Source organism: Rhinoraja longicauda, chromosome 10, assembly GCF_053455715.1.
Source record: "Rhinoraja longicauda isolate Sanriku21f chromosome 10, sRhiLon1.1, whole genome shotgun sequence".
Lineage (NCBI taxonomy): Eukaryota > Metazoa > Chordata > Chondrichthyes > Rajiformes > Arhynchobatidae > Rhinoraja > Rhinoraja longicauda.
The window spans coordinates 61,589,251-61,608,793 of record NC_135962.1 but is presented as its reverse complement, the minus strand read 5'-3'; the positions used below and the strand labels follow the sequence as shown (position 1 = coordinate 61,608,793).

At 57.1% G+C, this 19,543-nt stretch overlaps 1 pseudogene across 1 annotated transcript in view; it reads left to right on the top strand.

Moving 5' to 3' along the window:
* LOC144597546 (uncharacterized) overlaps nt 1-17,549 on the top strand; it is an 18,802-nt pseudogene extending 1,253 nt beyond the window's left edge. Inside the window, exons 2-9 of the transcript XR_013547758.1 lie at nt 471-641; nt 5,690-5,749; nt 7,875-8,019; nt 8,608-8,766; nt 9,503-9,658; nt 10,694-10,900; nt 11,339-11,392; nt 14,974-17,549. The product of XR_013547758.1 is annotated as an uncharacterized LOC144597546 (transcript). The remainder of the gene's footprint in view (nt 1-470; nt 642-5,689; nt 5,750-7,874; nt 8,020-8,607; nt 8,767-9,502; nt 9,659-10,693; nt 10,901-11,338; nt 11,393-14,973) is intronic.
* Nucleotides 17,550-19,543: the final 1,994 nt, after the last annotated feature.

The following is a 19,543-nucleotide window of genomic DNA, read 5'->3' as shown; positions in this document are numbered from 1 at the left end:
CCCCACGACCCCCAGCCCCATAACCGACCTCTTCACCAACCCCAAACCAAACCGACAATCACCCACTTCTGACCCCCTTATGGCCGACCACTTAGTCACCAACCCGACTCCGTCACTGAACCCCTGAGTCTTACACCCTGACCCGCCTCGACCCCCCCGCCCCACCTTCCCCTGCCCCCCTCCGCCTCCAACCACCCCTCCGCCTCCAATCACCCCTCCGCCCCTGATCCCCCCCCGCCCGACCTCCCCCTCCAACCACTCCTCCACCCCGACCCCCCCTCCGCCCCTGACCCCCCCCCCGCCCGACCTCCCCCTCCACCTCCAACCACCCCTCTGCCCCGATCCCCCCTCCGCCCCTGACCCCCCCACCACCCCGATCCACCCCTGCCCTGACCCCCCCCCTCTGCCCCAACCCCCTCCTCCACCCCCGTACCTGTGCGGTGTGTGACTCTGCCTGTGTGTGTCCACAGATAACCAGATCTTTGCCTGGGGTAACGGGGGTAACGGCCGGTTGGGGATGCCGGCCAGTGACCGCGGGTTCGGCACCGACATCTGCACCTCCTGGCCACGGCCAATCTTCGGCTCCCTGCACAACGTGTCCGACCTGTCCTGCCGCGGCTGGCACACCATCCTCATCGCCGGTCAGTACTCCTCTCCCCCCCTCTCCAACCCCCTCCCTCAACTCCCTCAACCCCCCCTCCCTCAACCCCCCCTCTCCCTCAACCTCCCTCATGCCCCCTATCCTGCAATCTCAACCCCCCTATCCCCTCCCCCACCCCCCTCTCCCTCAATCTCCCTCACCCCTCCCTCAACCCCCCTCCCCTCCCTCAACCCCCCGCTCCCTCAACCCCCCTCCCTCATCCCCCCTCTCCTGCAATCTCCCTTACCCCCCTCTCCCCTCCCCACCCCACTCCCTCACCTTTCCCTCAACCCCCCCCTCCCCTCCCTCAACCCCCCCACAGTGCGACGGTACGTCTTGGAGCTTGGAAAAACAGCACAATGTTGTGAGTTTAAAGGTCTTTGGGACGTTGGAGGACTGCAACTTTGCAGAGATTTTAGTGAGGAGTTTCTGTGTGTTTTGGGCTGTGTGCAGTATTGCTGTCAAACAGTGTTGCTCCCACCACTAGCTGGCAGCCAGGGGACTGGCATAGAAAGGGGGAGAATACAGTTCCTGCACTTTGTATCTTTCCCGGACCACCCCCCCCACTTACTGTCTCGCTGTTACTGCCCGGTCTGGTTTTGTGGTGCGGGAGGATCTCTACACTGTCTCTACTGTCGGCGGGCAGGCGGCCTGGCAACCTGCAGCTGACGGACCCTCCATTCTCTCAGCAAGACCAGCAGGGACGAGGGGATTCCAGCAACTGCCACTGTGCAGCTGGTTCAGGAGGAGGAAGGTGATGGGTGCTTCCATGTAGATGGGTGAGAAATCCCTGTTGTTGCTGCAGGGGCAGCGAAGACCAGCTGGGGTTATCTGCAATTGACCTTAGAGGACTGCGCGGTGCAATGGCCGTGGCGGTGCTATCTGCCATCAAAATGGGGGTGAACACAGCTGCGGGTCACGGGGTCTCAGTGGGGGAACATTCCTGCAGGTTGAGCCCATAGTGACCACCGTGCAGTGTGTGGTCTTGTCCATCGTCCGCTCTGCATCCCAAATAAGGCCCTCCTTCCCCACCTGGGGAAGGTTCTTCCGGACATCACCCCAATATCCCAGGGCTTCTGGAAAGAGGAACTGCGTCACATCTGTCTGTGCAGCTGGTTCAGGAGCAGGAAGGTGATGGGTGCTTCCATGTAGACGGGTGAGATTTCACCTTCTACTGGTCATCAGAGCGTCCAAAGTGCCAGCCATGCCTGCAACAAATCCCGGGCAGAGGCCTCTACCTTCGGTGCCACGAACCCTCCTCCCTCCCCCCCCCCCCTCTCCTCCCACTCCCACTGTAGTAGAGTCGGGGACCCTGGGGTTGCACAGAGAGGAGAGTCAAAAGAAAGGGGGGACGCGAGGTGGGCCAAGAAGACGAGGCGCCTGGAAAACCAGACCGCAGAGGACGGGAAGGTTCCACCTGTCCCTTCAAACTCCAAGTAGGGAGTCGGCAACCCCATAATCCAGCCCGGGGTGGAGGGAGGAAGGGGAGCCGCAGACGAAGGTTACTCAGGTGATCCCACATCCTGCAAGCTCATCAGGTTCTGCGGGGCAGAGAGGCGAGGAGAGGGGACAAGCGGGAAGCTGGTGGGCTCCTTTGACTTGGTGAAACCTCCAACCCCGACTCGTGTACATTTCACGGGCGCACGTTTCCTGCGTCTCAGTGGCCTCCTTGCGGCCAGTGCCGTGCTCGGACCACCACCAGGTGTTGGCAGAGTTCATCCCGCTGCACACGTGGGCGGTGTGGTCCATGTACAGGCACTTCAACAACCGGCCGCTGGAGGATCGCCGATTCACAGACTCGCTCAAAAGGTTCTGGATCACCTAGACGGGGAAGCGGGGAGGATTTCACTCCCTGTGGCTATTGTGGGACCGGTGTTTCTGTCAGAAGTCGAAACATAGAAAAATAGGTGCAGGAGGAGGCCATTCAGCCCTTTGAACCAGCACCGCCATTCAATATGATCATGGCTGATCATCTAAAATCAGTACTCTGTTCCTGTTTATCCCTTGATTCCTTTAGCCACCAAGAGCTAAATCTATCTCTCTCCTTGAAAACATCCAATGAATTGGCCCCCATTGCCTTCTGTGACAGAGAATTCCACAGATTCACAACTCTCTGGGTGAAAAAGTTTTTCTCATCTTCGTCCTAAATGGCCACCCCTTTATTCTTAAACGGTGGCCCCTGGTTCTGGACTCCCCCAACATGGGGAACATTTTTCCTGCATCTAGCCTGTCCAACCCTTTAAGAATTTATATGTTTCTATAAGATCCCTGCTCATCCTTCTAAAATTCCAGTGAATACAAGCCCAGTTGACCCATTCTTTCATCATATATCATTCTTTCATCATATATCCCAGGAATTAACCTGGTGAACCTACGCTGCACTCCCTCAATAATGTCCTTACTCAAATTAGGAGACCAAAATTGCATGCAATACTCCAGGTGTGGTCTGATCAGGGCCCTGTACGACTGCAGTAGGACCTCCTTGCTCCTAAACTCAAATCCTCTCGCAATGAAGGCCAACATGCCATTGGCTTTCTTCACTACCTGCTGTACCTGCATGCTTACTTTCAGTGACTGATGTAATCACGGTCCTGGGGGAGGACTACACCATGGTCCTGTGTGGACTACACCATTGTCCTGTGTGGAGTACACCATGGTCCTGTGTGGACTACACCATGGTCCTGTGTGGACTACACCATGGTCCAGAGTGTGGACTACACCATGGTCTAGAGTGTGGACTACACAGTGGTCCTGGGGAGGACTACACCATGGTCCTGTGTGGACTACAACCATGGTCCTGTGTGGACTACACCATGGTCCAGAGTGTGGACTACACCATGGTCCTGGGGGAGGACTACATCATGGTCCTGTGTGGACTACACCATGGTCCTGTGTGGACTACACCATGGTCCTGTGTGGACTACACCATGGTCCTGTGTGGACTACACCATGGTCCTGTGTGTGGACTACACCATGGTCCTGTGTGGACTACACCATGGTCCTGTGTGGACTACACCATGGTCCAGAGTGTGGACTACACCATGGTCCTGTGTGGACTACATCATGGTCCTGTGTGGACTACACCATGGTCCTGGGGGAGGACTACACCATGGTCCTGTGTGGACTACACCATGGTCCTGTGGACTACACCATGGTCCCCTGGGGAAGAGCCTGGCGACCGGGGAGATGCCCCTGTCTTGGTGGACGGCTGTCATGGTCCTTCTGCCCAAGAAGGGCGATCTCCGCCTTCTAAAGAACTGGCCGCCCAGTCTCCCTCCTCTGTACTGACCACAAGGTCTTTGCCAAGGCAATGGCCAACCGTCTGGGCCCAGTGCTGGTCCAAGTGATATCCACCCTGACCAGTCTACACGGTCCCGGGCCGGTCCATCCAGGACAATATGCATCTGGTCCGGGACATGGTCTACCTGGCTCAGGAGACCAGTGTACTCACTGCCTTTCTCTCCCTTGACCAGGAGAAAGCTTTCAACAGGGTTGCTCACGAGAGGACTGCTGAGGACTCTGCGGGCGTTTGGGTTCGGACCGCACTTTGTGGCCTGGATCCAGCTTCTATACGCCACTGCGGAGTGCCCTCGTCAAGGTCAACGGATCCTTGCCGGCCCCCATTCCCTTCCGCAGAGGAGTACGTCAGGGCTGCCCCATGTCAGGCCAACTGTACGCCATCTGCCTGGAGCCATTCCTTAGTCTGCTTCGGAGGAGGTTGACGGGCTTGGTTCTACACGAGCCGGATATGGAGGTGGTCCTCTTGGTCTATGCCGATGATGTGTTCCCCATGGTCACCGACCCCGCCGACCTGCCGAGGATGCGCGAGTGCCCAACGAGTCTTCTCGGCCCGCCTCCTCTGCCAGGATCAACTGGGGGAAATGTTCCGGGCTCTTGGTGGGTCCATGGCAGGTGGGCTCCCTACCGGAGAAGATGCGGTCTTTCACGCGGAACATCCAGGCACCTCCTCTACCTGGGAGTTTACCTGAGCCCCGCTGTAGAGACCTGGCCGGCAAACTGGCAGGAGCTAGAAACAAAATCATCACCCGCTGGGGGCGCTGGTCGGGTCTTCTCAGAGTGCTTTCCTACACAGGGGCAGGGTGTTGGTCATTAACCAACTCGTGGCCTCCATGTTCTTTGGTCCCACACCGGCCACCTTTGCTGAGATCATCCTGAGGAAGTTGGTGGACTTCTTCTGGGGCAACGGAAAGCCCTGGGGTCTCTGGCAGCGATCCCGAGACTCCTGATCGAGGAGGGCGTTCAGTCGCTGGTGTGCATTCGCACCCAGGTGGCGGCTCTCTGCTTCAGGACCCTGCAGATACCTGTTCGCTGGGCATCTTCCCACACATGAGCCCGTCTTTCCTCGACACTCTTCATCTCCCTCCGAGACGCAGGGAGGCGTGTCCTGTACGGGCTCCTCCTCAACACCCTGCACTTCCTCGCCCTCGTTCACCGTCCGGGCGCAATGTGGCGGTTGGTGTTGTACATGGAGTGTGTGAGGTTGCAGCCCCTGTTCCAATATCTAAAGGGGCAGCTCCTTGCCTTCTGGCTGCACTTCATACCCACCATCCTTATCTTTGGACACCCTGTGCGTAGGGGGAGAGGGTAGGGCTGAAGATGTCCTGGTTGGGTTTGCTCCTGGGCCTGGCCAAGCTGGCCATCCGTGAGTCACGGCGCCAGGCGGAAGAGGGCTTTGCCCGAGCCGGCTGCCTGCATCGTTTCGGGGGATTACGTCCGCTCCCGGGGGTTTTAGAGAGGGACTACACGCGGTGGCACGGGCGCATTAGGGTTAGGGGATTTCCGGGACTGCTGGGAATGCATCCTTGATAAGAATGGGGGTACTAGTAGTTTAATGAAAAGTTGTTTTACTTGTATTGTGGTGGTGGGTTTGTTTTGCATAATTTAGTGTAAATATTATTGTAAGTAGTTGAATACATTATTTTTGGTATATTAAATAAACAGTGTGGCACTCCCTAAGTACTGAGCTTGGGCCCGGTTGTGTGCAAGCAAACCTCCTCCGATAACCTGCTCTGTGCCTTTGCGTTACAGAAATCGTGTTTGTGTCGAAAACCCTTCGCTCAAACAGCAGCGGTCTGTCTATCGGAGCTGGTGAGTACGGCTCAGCTGTGTGGAGTAAACGGCTGGCAGTGTGGTCCAGTCAGCAGTGTGGTCCAGTGTGTGACCAGCTGGCAGTGTGGTCCAGTGTGTGTCCAGTCAGCAGTGTGGTCAGTGTGTGACCAGCTGGCAGTGTGGTCCAGTGTGTGTCCAGCTGGCAGTGTGGTCCAGTGCGTGTCCAGCTGACAGTGTGGTCTAGTGTGTGGTCCAGCTGGCAGTGTGGTCCAGCTGGCAGTGTGGTCCAGCTGGCAGTGTGGTCCAGCCGGCAGTGTGGTCCAGTCGGCAGTGTGGTCCAGTCGGCAGTGTGGTCCAGTCGGCAGTGTGGTCCAGTGGCGTGTCCCAGCTGGCAGTGTGGTCCAGTGTGTGTCCAGCTGGCAGTGTGGTCCAGTACGTGTCCAGTCGGCAGTGTGGTCCAGTCGGCAGTGTGGTTCAGTGTGTGTCCAGCTGCAGTGTGGTCCAGTGCGTGTCCAGTCGGCAGTGTGGTTCAGTGTGTGTCCAGCTGCAGTGTGGTCCAGTGCGTGTCCAGTCGGCAGTGTGGTCCAGTCGGCAGTGTGGTTCAGTGTGTGTCCAGTCGGCAGTGTGGTCCAATCGGCAGTGTGGTCCAGTCGGCAGTGTGGTTCAGTGTGTGTCCAGTCGGCAGTGTGGTCCAGTCGGCAGTTGTGGTTCAGTGTGTGTCCAGCTGCAGTGTGGTCCAGTCGGCAGTGTGTGTCCAGTCGGCAGTGTGGTTCAGTGTGTGTCCAGTCGGCAGTGTGGTCCAGTCGGCAGTGTGGTTCAGTGTGTGTCCAGCTGCAGTGTGGTCCAGTCGGCAGTGTGTGGTCCAGTCGGCAGTGTGTGTCCAGTTGGCAGTGTGGTTCAGTGTGTGTCCAGCTGCAGTGTGGTCCAGTCGGTAGTGTGGTCCAAGTCCGGCAGTGTGGTTCAGTGTGTGTCCAGCTGCAGTGTGTGTCCAGCTGCAGTGTGGTCCAGTCGGCAGTGTGGTTCAGTGCGTGTCCAGTCGGCAGTGTGGTTCAGTGTGTGTCCAGCTGCAGTGGGGCCATACAGCAATGAAACAGGCCCTTCAGCCCAACTTGCCCACACCCACCTACATGGCAATGCCCCATCTATTACCACCTGCCTGCGTTTGGCCCATACCCCTCTAAACCTTTCCTGTCCATGTGGCTGTAAAATGTAAAACGTTGCAATAGTACCTGGCTCTACATGTTCCATATACCCGCTATCCTCTTGCGTGAAAAATGGCCCTGTACATCTGCTTTAAACTTTGCTCCACTGACCTTAAAGCTGTGCCCTCTAGTCCTTTGATATTTCCACCCTGAGAAAAAGGTTCTGGCTGGCTGCCCTATCAGTGCCTCATAATTCCATAAACCTCCATCAGGTCTCCCCCGCAGTTTCTGACTTTCCAGAGAAAACAATCCGAGTCTGCCCACTGCTCCCTGATTCCTAATCCAGGCATCACTCTGGTAAACCCTCTCCTTGCACATATCACGTGTCGTCTCACAACACACAAAGGTTTGGTTGTGTGAACATAGTTCTCAAATGCACTGCATGTGACATACTCCGTTGAATGTGCGCACAGGTAGTTGTTGTGTCCTGTCCCCTCCTTCGCCCTGTGTGTGAGCAGTGTTGTGTCGTCCCTGACTCTGTGGGGCATGTTGTGCACAGTCCCTCACTCCGTGTGTGATGCGTGTTGTACTGCCCCTGGTCCCGTGTGTGACTCATGTGGTACAGCCCATGTGTGTTGGAGTGATGTACAGCCCCTGGCCCCGTGTGTGAGGCGTGTTGTACAGTTCCGTGTGTTAGGTGGATGTACAGTTCCGTGTTTGAGGCATGTTGTACAGCCCATGGTCCCATGTGTGAGGCTTGTTGTACAGCCCCCGTGTGTGAGGCGTGTTGTACAGCCCCCGTGTGTGAGCTTGTTGTACAGCCCGGTGTGTGAGGCGTGGTGTACAGCTCCGTGAGTGAGGCGTGGTGTACAGCCCCCATGTGAGGCGTGTTGTATAGCCCGTGTGTGAGGCGTGTTGTACAACCCGTGTCCGAGGCGTGGTGTACATCCCGTGTGTGAGGCGTGGTGTACAGCCCGTGTGTGAGGTGTGGTGTACAGCCCATGTGTGAGGTGTGTGTACAGTTCCGCAGGGCTCCCCGGAGGAGGAGGGTGGCGCTGAGACGGACGATGAGCGGATGAAGCGAACGGCGGAGGATCGGAGGGGCATTGGCATCCTCAACCCCCTACCCTCCGCCAGCCAGCTGGAAGAGAGCTCGTGCCCCGAGTGCTGCGCCAGGTACGGGGGGGGAGATGGTGCTGGGAGTGGGGGGGGGGGGGGAGTCCTCGAGTGGCTGAGCCAGGTACGGGGGAGGGATGGTGCTGGAGTGGGGGGGGGGGGGTGTGCTGGGAGTGGTGGGGGGGGGTGGGGGGGGGGGGGGGGGGGGGGGGGAGTCCTCGAGTGGCTGAGCCAGGTACGGGGGGGGGATGGTGCTGGGGGCGAGGGGGAAGAGGAGAACGGGATGGCGTGAGGGGAGAGGGCACCAGTCAGAGGGGAGAGGCGGGGTGTGTGGGCATGGGGAAAGGCACCAGTGAATGAGTGCCTACCACTACGCCATGTGGCTGCTGCAAATACAGGTTTGGGGGGTGAGGGTGGGTGGGGAGGCATGAGGGGTATTGGGGGGCTCGAGGGGGGAGAGAAGGGTGGTGTGAGGAGGGGGGAGCACGAGGGAGGAAGGTGGCATTGCGAGGGGGAGGGGCGGGGGAACATCGAAGTGAGGTGGGGAAGAGGGGGGATGAGGTGGGTGAAACGAGGAGGAAACGGGGCGGAGGGAGGGGGAAGTCGATCTATTCCACACGCGGTGTGATGGCGTGTGCTGTGCCCACAGGAGCTGGAGAACGCGGAGTTTATCCCAATGCCGGGAGAATGCGGGGGAGGGGGATGGGAGCCGTGCCAGTGCTGACACCCTCCCCTACGGGCAGCCCCCGCCCGGGGGTACAGGCACCCGCACCCACCGGGGCAGCCACAACACCCGCGGTAAGCAGGGGGGCAACAACCCCCCCCCCCCCCAGGGAGTCACACTGGGGGTGGGATCTCTGACTGGGTGCACTGGGTGTGTGCCTGTGTGGGTGGGTGTGGTCCTGTGTGTGGGTGTGTAGTTCCTCACTGGGCCTCGGTTTGCCCTGGTGTGTGCCCAGGCACATGTCACTATTTGCGTGTGCAGGTACTCTGTACACGTCTGTTGTGAGTTGTGATGAGGTGTATGTCCAGCTACCGTGTGCAGTGCGTGACCGCACGCATGCACATGCGGTGGGTGACTGCAGCTCTGCCCGTGCGTGACAGCGCACGGTGGAGACTGCGTCTGCGCAGTCTGTTCACACGTGGTCTGCCTGCACGTGATCAGGTCTCCCATGCTACTCGTGGTTCATGCCACACGCAGTTCATGACACACACGACTCGTCTCCGTGCCACACGCGGTACCATCCCCATGCCACACGTGGTCCCATCGTGCCCCACGCGGTTCATGACACACGCGGGTCCCATCTCCGTGCCACACGCGGTCCGTCTCCATGACTCCATGCCACACGCGGGTCCCATCTCCGTGACACACGCGGTCCGTCTCCGTGACACACGCGGTCCCTTCTCCGTGACTCCGTGCCATACGCGGTCCCTTCTCCATTGCACACCTGGTCCATGTTTCGTGCCTGAGGCCTGTGTCTGCTCACATGTGCTCTATTCCACACGCGGTGTGATGGCGTGTGCTGTGCCACAGGAGCTGGAGAACACGGAGTTTATACCGATGCCGGAGATGCCGGAGAATGCGGGGGAGGTGGATGGGAGCCGTGCCAGTGCTGACACCCTCCCCTACGGGCAGCCCCCGCCCGGGGTACAGGCACCCGCACCCACTGGGGCAGCCACAACACCCGCGGTAAGCAGAGGGGCAACACCCCCCCCCCCCCCCCCCCCCCCCCCCCGCCAGATCAGTAATTATCAATAACCAGACCATAATAGGTGCAAAGACAAGGTCCGTAGCTGTTCTTGAACCTGGAGGTTTCGGTTTTCAGGCTCCTCTACCTTCTTCCCGATGGTAGCAGTGAGATGAGAGTGTGGCCAGGGTGGTGTGGGTAAGTGAGAGTGTTGCCAGGGTGGTGTGGGTCAGTGAGAGTGTGGCCAGGGTGGTGTGGGTCAGTGAGAGTGTGGCCAGGGTGGTGTGGGTCAGTGAGAGTGTGGCCAGGGTGGTGTGGGTCAGTGAGAGTGTGGCCAGGGTGTGTGGGCCTCTGATGATGCTGGCTGCCTTTTTGTGGCAGTGCCCCCTGTAGATCCCTTCCATGGTGGGGATGTCAGTACCTGTGATGGGCTGGGCAGTGTGGGGTGGGTCAGTGTGATGGTGGGGGGGGTCAGTGTGTGATAGACTGGGCAGTGTGTGGCGTGGGGGGGGGTCAGTGTGTGATGGGCCGGGCAGTGTGAAGTGGGGGGGGGGGTCAGTGTGTGATGAGCCGGGCAGTGTGGGGGGGGTGGGGTCAGTGTGTGATGGGCTGGGCAGTGGGGGGGGGGGGCAGTGTGTGATGGGCTGGGCAGTGGGGGGGGTCAGTGTGTGATGGGCTGGGCAGTGGGGGGGGATCAGTGTGTGATGGGCTGGGCAGTGTGAGGGGGAGGGTGATGGGGGGGGCAGTGTGTGGGGGGTCAGTACCTGTGATGGGCTGGGCAGTGTCCACCACTCTCTGTCATCTCCATCATTCCTGGGCGTTCACGTTGCTGAACCAGGTGGTGATGCAACCAACCAGTCGGCGTGTTTGCGACGCTACACCTGCAGTTCAAGAGTATTTATCAATGTACTGAATCTCCTCAATCTGCCTGACCTTGCCCTCTCCTCTCCCCCTCCACCCTCCATTCCCCCCCTTTCTTTATCCCCCCCTCCCTGTACGCTCCATTTCCCTCCCCTCCCGACCTTTCTCTCCTGTAGCTCGTCCACCTCCCCCAGGTGAGCAGCGTAGAGTTGGGGGCAGCGCAGGGGACAGTGCAGGCACCATGTGCATGCGGCGAGCTTCAGCTTGAGCTGCGGGTGCTGCAGCAGGCAGTGGTGCAGTGCATGGAACAGCAACACAGCGCGCAGGAGAACGGACGGCAGACCGCAGCCCAGCTGAACGGGGGGCTACAGAGCCTCGCTGGGGTGAGTGACCCACTGGGGGGGGGGGGAACAAGGAGTGCAGGAATGAGATAGGAGAGAGGGGGGACGAGGGGTGTAGGGATGAGGAGGAGAGAGGAGAGGAGGGATGTAGGGATGAGAGAAGGGATGGGGATGAGGGGTGTAGGAATGAGGAGGAGAGGAGAGGAGGGGTGTAAGGATGAGTATGAGGGGTGTAGGGATGAGATGGGGACGGGGGGAGAGAGGACGGGGAGAACGGGGGGGCGCAGGAGAACGGGAGGGGTGAGATGTACCAATCCTTGGCAGAGTCTGTCAGGGGGTGTGTGGGAGACTGAGGTTGAGGGGAGTGGGGGCAGTTAGCGTCAGCAACATGCCTCTGGTGTGGGGGGGTGGGGGGGTGGTAGCTCGGTGAGGGGGGTCTGATCCTGTGACCTGACCCACCACCCGTGTGTTTCCCAACAGTTGGAGCAGCGGCTGAAGGTGAAGGAGGAGCTCATCGATCGGCTGGAGCAACAGGTCAGTGGCAACCCTCCTCCCTCCTCTCTCAGGCGGGATTAGTCTAAAGATGACATAGAAAATAGGTGCAGGAGTAGGCCATTCAGCGCTTCGAGCCAGAAACGCCATTCAATATGATCATGCCTGATCATCCAAAATCAGTAATCTGTTCCTGCTTTTTCCCCATATCCCTTGATTCCGTTAGCCCCAAGAGCTAAATCTAACTCTCTCTTGAAGATATCCAGTAAATTGCCCTCCACTGCCTTCTGTGGCGGAGAATTCCACAGATTCACAACTCTCTGGGTGAAAATGGTTTTCCTCATCTCAGTCCTAAATGGCCCACCCCTTATTCTTAAACAGACCCCTGGTTCTGGACTCCCTCAACATGGGGAACATTTTTCCTGCATCTAGTCTGTCCACCCCCTTAAGAATTTTATGTTTCTATAACTTCCCCTCATCCTTCTAAATTCCAGCGAATACAAGCCCAGTCGACCCATTCTTTCATCATAAGACACTGAAATGGGTAGTATCGTCAATAGCAAAGATGGTGGTCAACAATTATTATAGAGTCAAGCCATAAAGTGATACATCGTGGAAACAGGCCCTTCAGCCCAACTTGCCCACACCGATCAACATGTCCCAGCTACACTGGTCCCACCTGCCCACATTTGGCCCATATCCCTCCATACCTGTCCTATCCATGTACCTGTCTTAACTATTTCTTAAACGTTGGGATAGTCAAGAGTGTTTTATTGTCATACGTCCCAGATAGAACAATGAAATTCTTACTTGCTGCAGCACAACAGAATATGTAAACATAGTACACTGTAAACAATATGATAGAGAAAAAGTTCAGTGTGTATATATACACACATACAAGTACACACATACATATATACATACATATATATATATATATATATATATACACACACACACGCACATACTCAAAAACCAAACAATAGTAGTGCAATAATAATAATAGTCTATTGAAGTTCAGAGCTTATTTGAGGTTGTAGTGTTTAATAACCTGATGGCTGTAGGGAAGAAGATATTCCTGAACCTGGACGTTATAGCTTTCAGGCTCCTGTACCTTCTTCCCGATGGCAGGAGTGTGGGGCCAGGGTGGTGTGGGTCTCTGATGATGCTGGCTGCCTTTTTGAGGTAGCGACTACGATAAATCCCTTTGATGGTGGGGAGGTCAGAGGCGCTGATGGACTGGGCAGTGTTAACAAATCCCTACCTCAACTACCTCCTCTGGCAGCTTGTTCCATACACCCACCACCCTTAGTGTGAAAAAGTTACCCCTCAGATTCCTATTAAATCTTTTCCCCTTCACCTTGAACCTGTGTCCTCTGGTCCTCGATCCACCTGTGCATCTACCCGATGCATCTACCCAATCTATTCCTCTCATGATTTTATACACCTCTTTTAGATCACCCCTCATCCTCCTGCGTTCCAAGGATTAGAGACTCAGCCTACTCAACCTCTCCCTGGAGCTCACACCCTCGAGTTATGACTCATAAATTTTCTCTAAACCTTTCAAGCTTGACAATATCTTTCCTACAACATGGTGCCCAGAACTGAACACAATACTATAAATGCGGCCTCAACTACGTCTTATACAACTGCAGTATGACTTCCCAACTTCTATCCTCAAAACTCTGCTGACTGATGAAGGCCAATGTGCCAAACACCTTTTGACCACCCTATCTACCTGTGGGACCACCTTCAAGGAACCAGGCCCCTGCACTCCTACATCCCTCTGTTCTACAACACTCCCCAAAGCCCTACCAGTCACTGTATAGACCCTTCCCAAAATGCAACACCTCACACTTCTCGATTTCAATCAACCATTCCTCAGCCCACCTGGCCAATCGATCCAGATCCTGCTGCAATCGTTCACAACCATCTTCACTATCTACAAAACCATCCACTTTTGTATCATCAGTAAACTAGCTAATCCTGCGATTTATGTTCTCATCCAAATCATTGATATAGATACAAACAGTCATGGGTCCAGCATCGAACCATGAGGCACACCACTAGTCACAGGCCTCCAGTCCAATAAGCAACCTTCCACCATTACCCTCTGCTTCTTTCCATGAAGCCAATTTTCTATCCATTGATCTATCTCTCCTTGGATCCCATGCGATCTACCCTTCTAGAGCAGCTTACCATGCGGAACCTTGTCGAATGCTTTACTGAGGTCCATTTGTACATCTACAGCTCTGCCCTCATCACCTTCTTGGTCACGTCTTCAAAAAACTCAATCAGATTTATGAGACATGACCTCCCACGTACAAAACCATGCTGACTATCTCTAATCAGCCATTGTCCATCTAAATGCCTGTATAACTTATCCCTCAGAATACTCTCCAGTAACTTACCAACTACAGATGTTAAGCTCACCGGCCTATATTCCCAGAATTTTCCTTGCAACCCTTCTTGAAAAGAGGCACATTTGCCACCCTCCAGTCTTCCGGCACCTCTCCTGTATCTAAAGATGACTCGTAAATTTCAACTAGAGCTCCTGCAATTTCCTCTCTGGTTTCCCACAATGTCGTCTGGATTTATCTGATCAGGCCCTGGAGATTTGTCTACCTTCATACACAATAGTACCTTCAGCATCTAGTGCCTTCAGCATGCGTGGCATTTCATTTTGGGAAGTCAAACCAGGGCAGGACCTTCACAGTGAACAGCAGGGCCCTGGGGAGTGTTGTAGAGCAGAGGGATCTGGGGCTGCAGATAGAGTTCCCTGAAAGTGGCGTCACAGGTTCATAGAGTGGTTGATGTCTTTCAGTACATTGGGCTTTGTCAGTCAGGGTATTGAATGAAGAAATTGTAGATGTTATGTTACAGTTGTACAAGACATTGGTGAGGCTGCACTTAAGAGTATTGTGTCGGAAGGAACTTCAGATGCTGGTTTAAACCGAACATAAAGACAAACAGCATCTCTGGAGGGAAGGATTCGGTGAAGTTTCGGGTCGAGAAACGTCACCCATTACTTCTCTCCGGAGATGCTGCCTGTCCCGCTGAGTTACTCCACCATTTTGTGTCTATCTTAAGAGTATTGTGTTCACTTTTGGTCACCCTGCTGGAGAAAGGATGTCGTTAAGGCGGATAATGATTTATGAGGATGTTGCCAGGTCAAGGGGGGCTGGACTACAGGGAGAGGTTGAGCAGGCGAGGACTTTATTCCTTGGAGCGCAGGAGGCTGAAGGGTGACCTTATGGAGGTGTACAAAATAATAACTGGGATAGATAGGATGAATGCGCAGTCTTTACCCAGAGTAGGGGAATCAAGAACCAGAGAACATTGAAGTTAAGATGGCAAAGATTTAATAGGAACCTATTAAAGGACAACATTTTCACTCAGAGGGTGGTAGGTATATGGAACGAGCTGCCAGAGGAGGTAGTTGAGGCAGGTGCTATAACATTTTAAACACGTTTGGACATGTTCATGGATACGAAAGGTTTAGAGTGATATGAGCCAAACATGGTCCGGCATGGACAAGTTGGGCTGAAGGGCCTGGTTCCATGCTGTACAACTTTGACTTTGATTCTGTGCTCTATGACTCTAACCGTTCTCTCTGCTCGCAGGTCCAAGCTCAGCGGGAGGAGAACCAGAGACTCTGGGCTGCCATCCAGGCCCTCAGCGCCCAGGCACAACCAGCAGCCCAGCCCAGCAGCGAGCAGGGACCTGTGGTGACCACCACCCAACACGGACCACCCCTGTCCAACCCCTCTGTGGACCCCTGCCTCTCCTCACTCCAAGACCACAGAACCCTCTTGTCTGACCCCACAACCATCCACGATCCCCCCTCACCCCAAGGGTCTGACCCCCCCTCACCGCTGGACCCCAACATCCCTTTGCCCAGTCCCAGGCCGGAACCTCCACCCTCCTCGCCCCAGCTCGTCCACGACTCCCTCCCCTCACCCCAGTATTCTGATCCCCGCTCATCTCCAGATTTTGGTGCCCCCTCACCCCAGCCCCCCCTTCCCTCGGCCCACGATTCCCTCCCCTCACCCCCGGATCCCAGTGCCATCTCACCCCAGCCCCTCCCCTCGACCCAGCACCCGGCCTTCTGCCAGATCGAGTAGTTGGGTGCGTGTGGGTCTGCATCGTCCCATCACCTGCGGCTTGCCTCGAATGACGGAGACAGCGGGGGGGTTACCCTCCCCCCTGTAGGTGTGCATGGGGAGGGTGGGTCATGTTTACAGGTGGTCCCCACGCTGAGCCTGCCTCGTGGGGGATCCGGCCCAGTGCCTCCATGCCGCCTAGCGTACAGTGCCTTATAGTCTTGAGTGCACCCCACCCACAGCCCCTCGTCCACCCACAGTCCCCACCCCACCCACAGTCCCTACCCCACCCACAGCCCCCACCCCACCTACAGCCCCTCGTCCACCCAGTCCCCACCCCACCCACAGTCCCCACCCCACCCACAGCCCTCAGCCCACCCACAGCCCCCACCCCACCCACAGCCCCCACCCCGCCCACAGCCCCCAGCCCACCCACAGTCCCCAACCCACACACAGCCCCCAGCCCCCACCCCACCCACAGTCCCCACCCCACCCACAGTCCCCACCCCACCCACAGCCCCCAGCCCACCCACAGCCCCAGCCCACCCACAGCACCCAGCCCACCCACAGCACCCAGCCCACCCACAGCCCCCAGCCCACCCAGTTCCCACCCCACCCCTAGCCCGCCCACAGTCCCCACCCCACCCACAGCCCCCAGCCCACCCACAGCCCCCAGCCCACCCACAGCCCCCACCCAGTCCCCCACCCCTAGCCCGCCCACAGTCCCCACCCCACCCACAGTCCCCACCCCACCCACAGCCCCTAGCCCACCCACAGCCCCCCCACCCCACCCACAGCCTAACCCGCCCCCAGCCCACCCACATGCCCACCCACCCGGGTCCCCCACACCCTCCTCTCCCCATGACCCCTCCCCCACTGTCTCTCCACATTACTCCCTCCACGACTTCCCCCACAACCCCCCCCCCCCCCCCACAGCGGGGGCTGTGTGACTGTACACACTACATGGTCTGAACACTAAACAGTACTGATAGTCGAGTAGAGGAAGGGACAGAGGTGATGGAGGGAAGGCCTGCCCTGGAGGGGGCGGGGGGGCGTAACGTTCCACCAACGGATACCGAACCGGCCAATGTTTCAGGTCCACAGCGATTAACCCTTCACCAGAGCTGGTTTCAACCTGCAGAGGGTGTGAGAGGGATGGATAGCTCTGCCAGAGGGCGGAGAGATGGGGACGTGGAGAGTGAGGCATGGAGGATGGAGAGGGTGCAGAGGGAGAGATGGACTGGGCGGAGGGACAGGGATGGACAGGGACAGATGGACTGGGCGGAGGGACAGGGATGCACAGGGACAGATGGACTGGGCGGAGGGACAGCGATGGACAGGGACAGATGGACTGGGCGGAGGGACAGGGATGGAGAGGGACAGATGGACTGGGCGGAGAGATCTCTGCCAGACGGCGAGGTGCGTTTGCAGGGGTGACCCCAGTGGTGAGGAGCCAGCAGACTGACAGGTTAGTGCGTGGGAAAGTGTTTGGATATTCGCTGGCCACACATGCGGTGAGAGTGATTGGAGGGTAGCAAGCATGGTCCCTGGACTGCAGAAAGCCGCTGGGCTGGGGCTACACCACCACTCTACAGGCAGGGACTGGACAGGGGTGGCCAGAGATGGAAGTCAACGTCTCACTGCCCTGAGGGAGGATGTGACTGTACATCGACCAGGGTGGTGCGGTGGATGCGGTCTACATGGACCAGCACAGTCTCTGACAGGGCTGCACGTGAGGAGGGCTCGGGGAAAGGTGGGTGCAGAGTTGGTGGTCGGGCTGGAGGGTGATGGTGAGGTTGTTGTGAGGGAGTGTCCCACAGGGAGCCGTGCTGGCCGGCTGACACACACAGTAGCGGAGCCCAGGGCAGCTTTAGCAAGGGTGCAGATGCCACAGAGACAGCTGAGGTGCAGACAATGAGGAGTCTTTGACTTTCAGATGATCAGTCGGGCAGAGCTGTGACAGATGGACTTGAACCCAGAACCTGATGAGTGGCAGACTTTGAATCTGTGAAAACATGCTACCGCCTGCCTTATGGAAATCCCCCCACCCATACCTGTACATTTACAAAGCATTTATCAAGCTAGTTTTACAAATAATAAACTGTTTCATACTGTTTACTAACATTAGGCTACAGTAAATGTTCTCTTGGTTTAACTCTGGGGAGTGTGGGGTGAATATTCTGTATGAGGGGAGTTACACAGGTACGCCGTGGGTATGGACTATTTTCTAAATGGGGAGAGAATCCAGAAATCGGAGGTGCAAAGGGACTTGGGAGCTGGTGCAGGATTCCCAGAAGATTAATCTGCAAGTCGAATCGGTAGTAAAGAAGTCAAACGCCATGCTCGCATTTATTTCAAGAGGGCTTGTGTACAAGAACAGGGATGTAATGCTGGGGCTGTATAAGGCGCTGGTCAGGCTGCATTTGGAGTATTGTGAGCAATATTGGGCCCCGTATCTGAGGAAGGATGTGCTGGCTCTGGAGAGGGTCCAGAGGAGGTTTACAAGGATGATCCCAGGAATGAGTGGGTTAACATATGATGAGCGTTTGTCGGCGCTGGAGTTTAGAGGAATGAGGGGGGACCTCATTAAAACTTACAGAATAGTGAAAGGCCTGGATAGAGTGGATGTGGAGAGGATGTTTCAACCAGTGGGAGAGTCTAGGACCAGAGGGCACAGCTTCAGAATTAAAGGACGTTGTTTTAGGAAGGAGAAATTTCTTTAGTCAGAGGGTGGTGAATCTGTGGGATTCTGTGCCACAGACGGCTGTGGAGGCCACAAGTCAGTGGATATATTTAAGGCAGAGGTAGATAGATTCTTGATCAGTGCGGGTGCCAGGGGTTATGGGGAGAAGGCAGGAGAATGGGGTTAGGAGGGAGAGATAGATCAGCCATGATTGAATGGCGGAGTGGACGTGATGGGCCGAATGGCCTAATTCTGTTCCTATCACTTGTGAACCTTCAGCCCACCAGGTCCATGCCGACCAGTGATCCCGGCACACTAGTACTATTTCACACACAAGGGACAATTTACAATTTTTTTTCGGAGGTAATAAATCTACAAACCTGCACATCTTTCGAGTGTGGGAGGAAACGCACGGGAAGAACGGACAAACTCCACACAGACAGCATCCATAGTCGGGATGGAACCCGGGTCTCTGGCGCTGGGAGGCGGCAACTCTATCGCTGCACCACCGTGTATCTGATCCCCGTCCCTCACTGTCCCCGCTCTCCCCCACTCACCCTCCACCCTCACTCTAACCCTCACCCCACCCCTCACTCACACCCTCCCCCAACCCTCACCCCACCCCTCACTCACACCCTCCCCCAACCCTCACCCCACCCCTCACTCACACCCTCCCCCAACCCTCACCCCACCCCTCACTCACACCCTCCCCCAACCCTCACCCCACCCCTCACTCACACCCTCCCCCAACCCTCACCCCACCCCTCACTCACACCCTCCCCCAACCCTCACCCCACCCCTCACTCACACCCTCCCCCAACCCTCACCCCACCCCTCACTCACACCCTCCCCCAACCCTCACCCCACCCCTCACTCACACCCTCCCCCAACCCTCACCCCACCCCTCACTCACACCCTCCCCCAACCCTCACCCCACCCCTCACTCACACCCTCCCCCAACCCTCACCCCACCCCTCACTCACACCCTCCCCCAACCCTCACCCCACCCCTCACTCACACCCTCCCCCAACCCTCACCCCACCCCTCACTCACACCCAACCCTCACCCCACCCCTCACTCACTCTCACCCTCCCCCTCACTCTCACCCTCCCCCTCACTCTAACCCTCACCCCACCCCTCACTCTCACCCTCCCCCCTCACTCACACCCTCCCCCAACCCTCACCCCACCCCTCACTCACACCCTCCCCCAACCCTCACCCCACCCCTCACTCACTCTCACCCTCCCCCTCACTCACACCCTCCCCCAACCCTCACCCCTCACTCACTCTCACCCCCACCCCTCACTCACCCTCACTCTAACCCTCACTCACACCCTCACTGACACCCTCCCCCAACCCTCACTCACTCTCACCCTCCCCCCTCACTCTCTCCCTCACCCTTCCTCT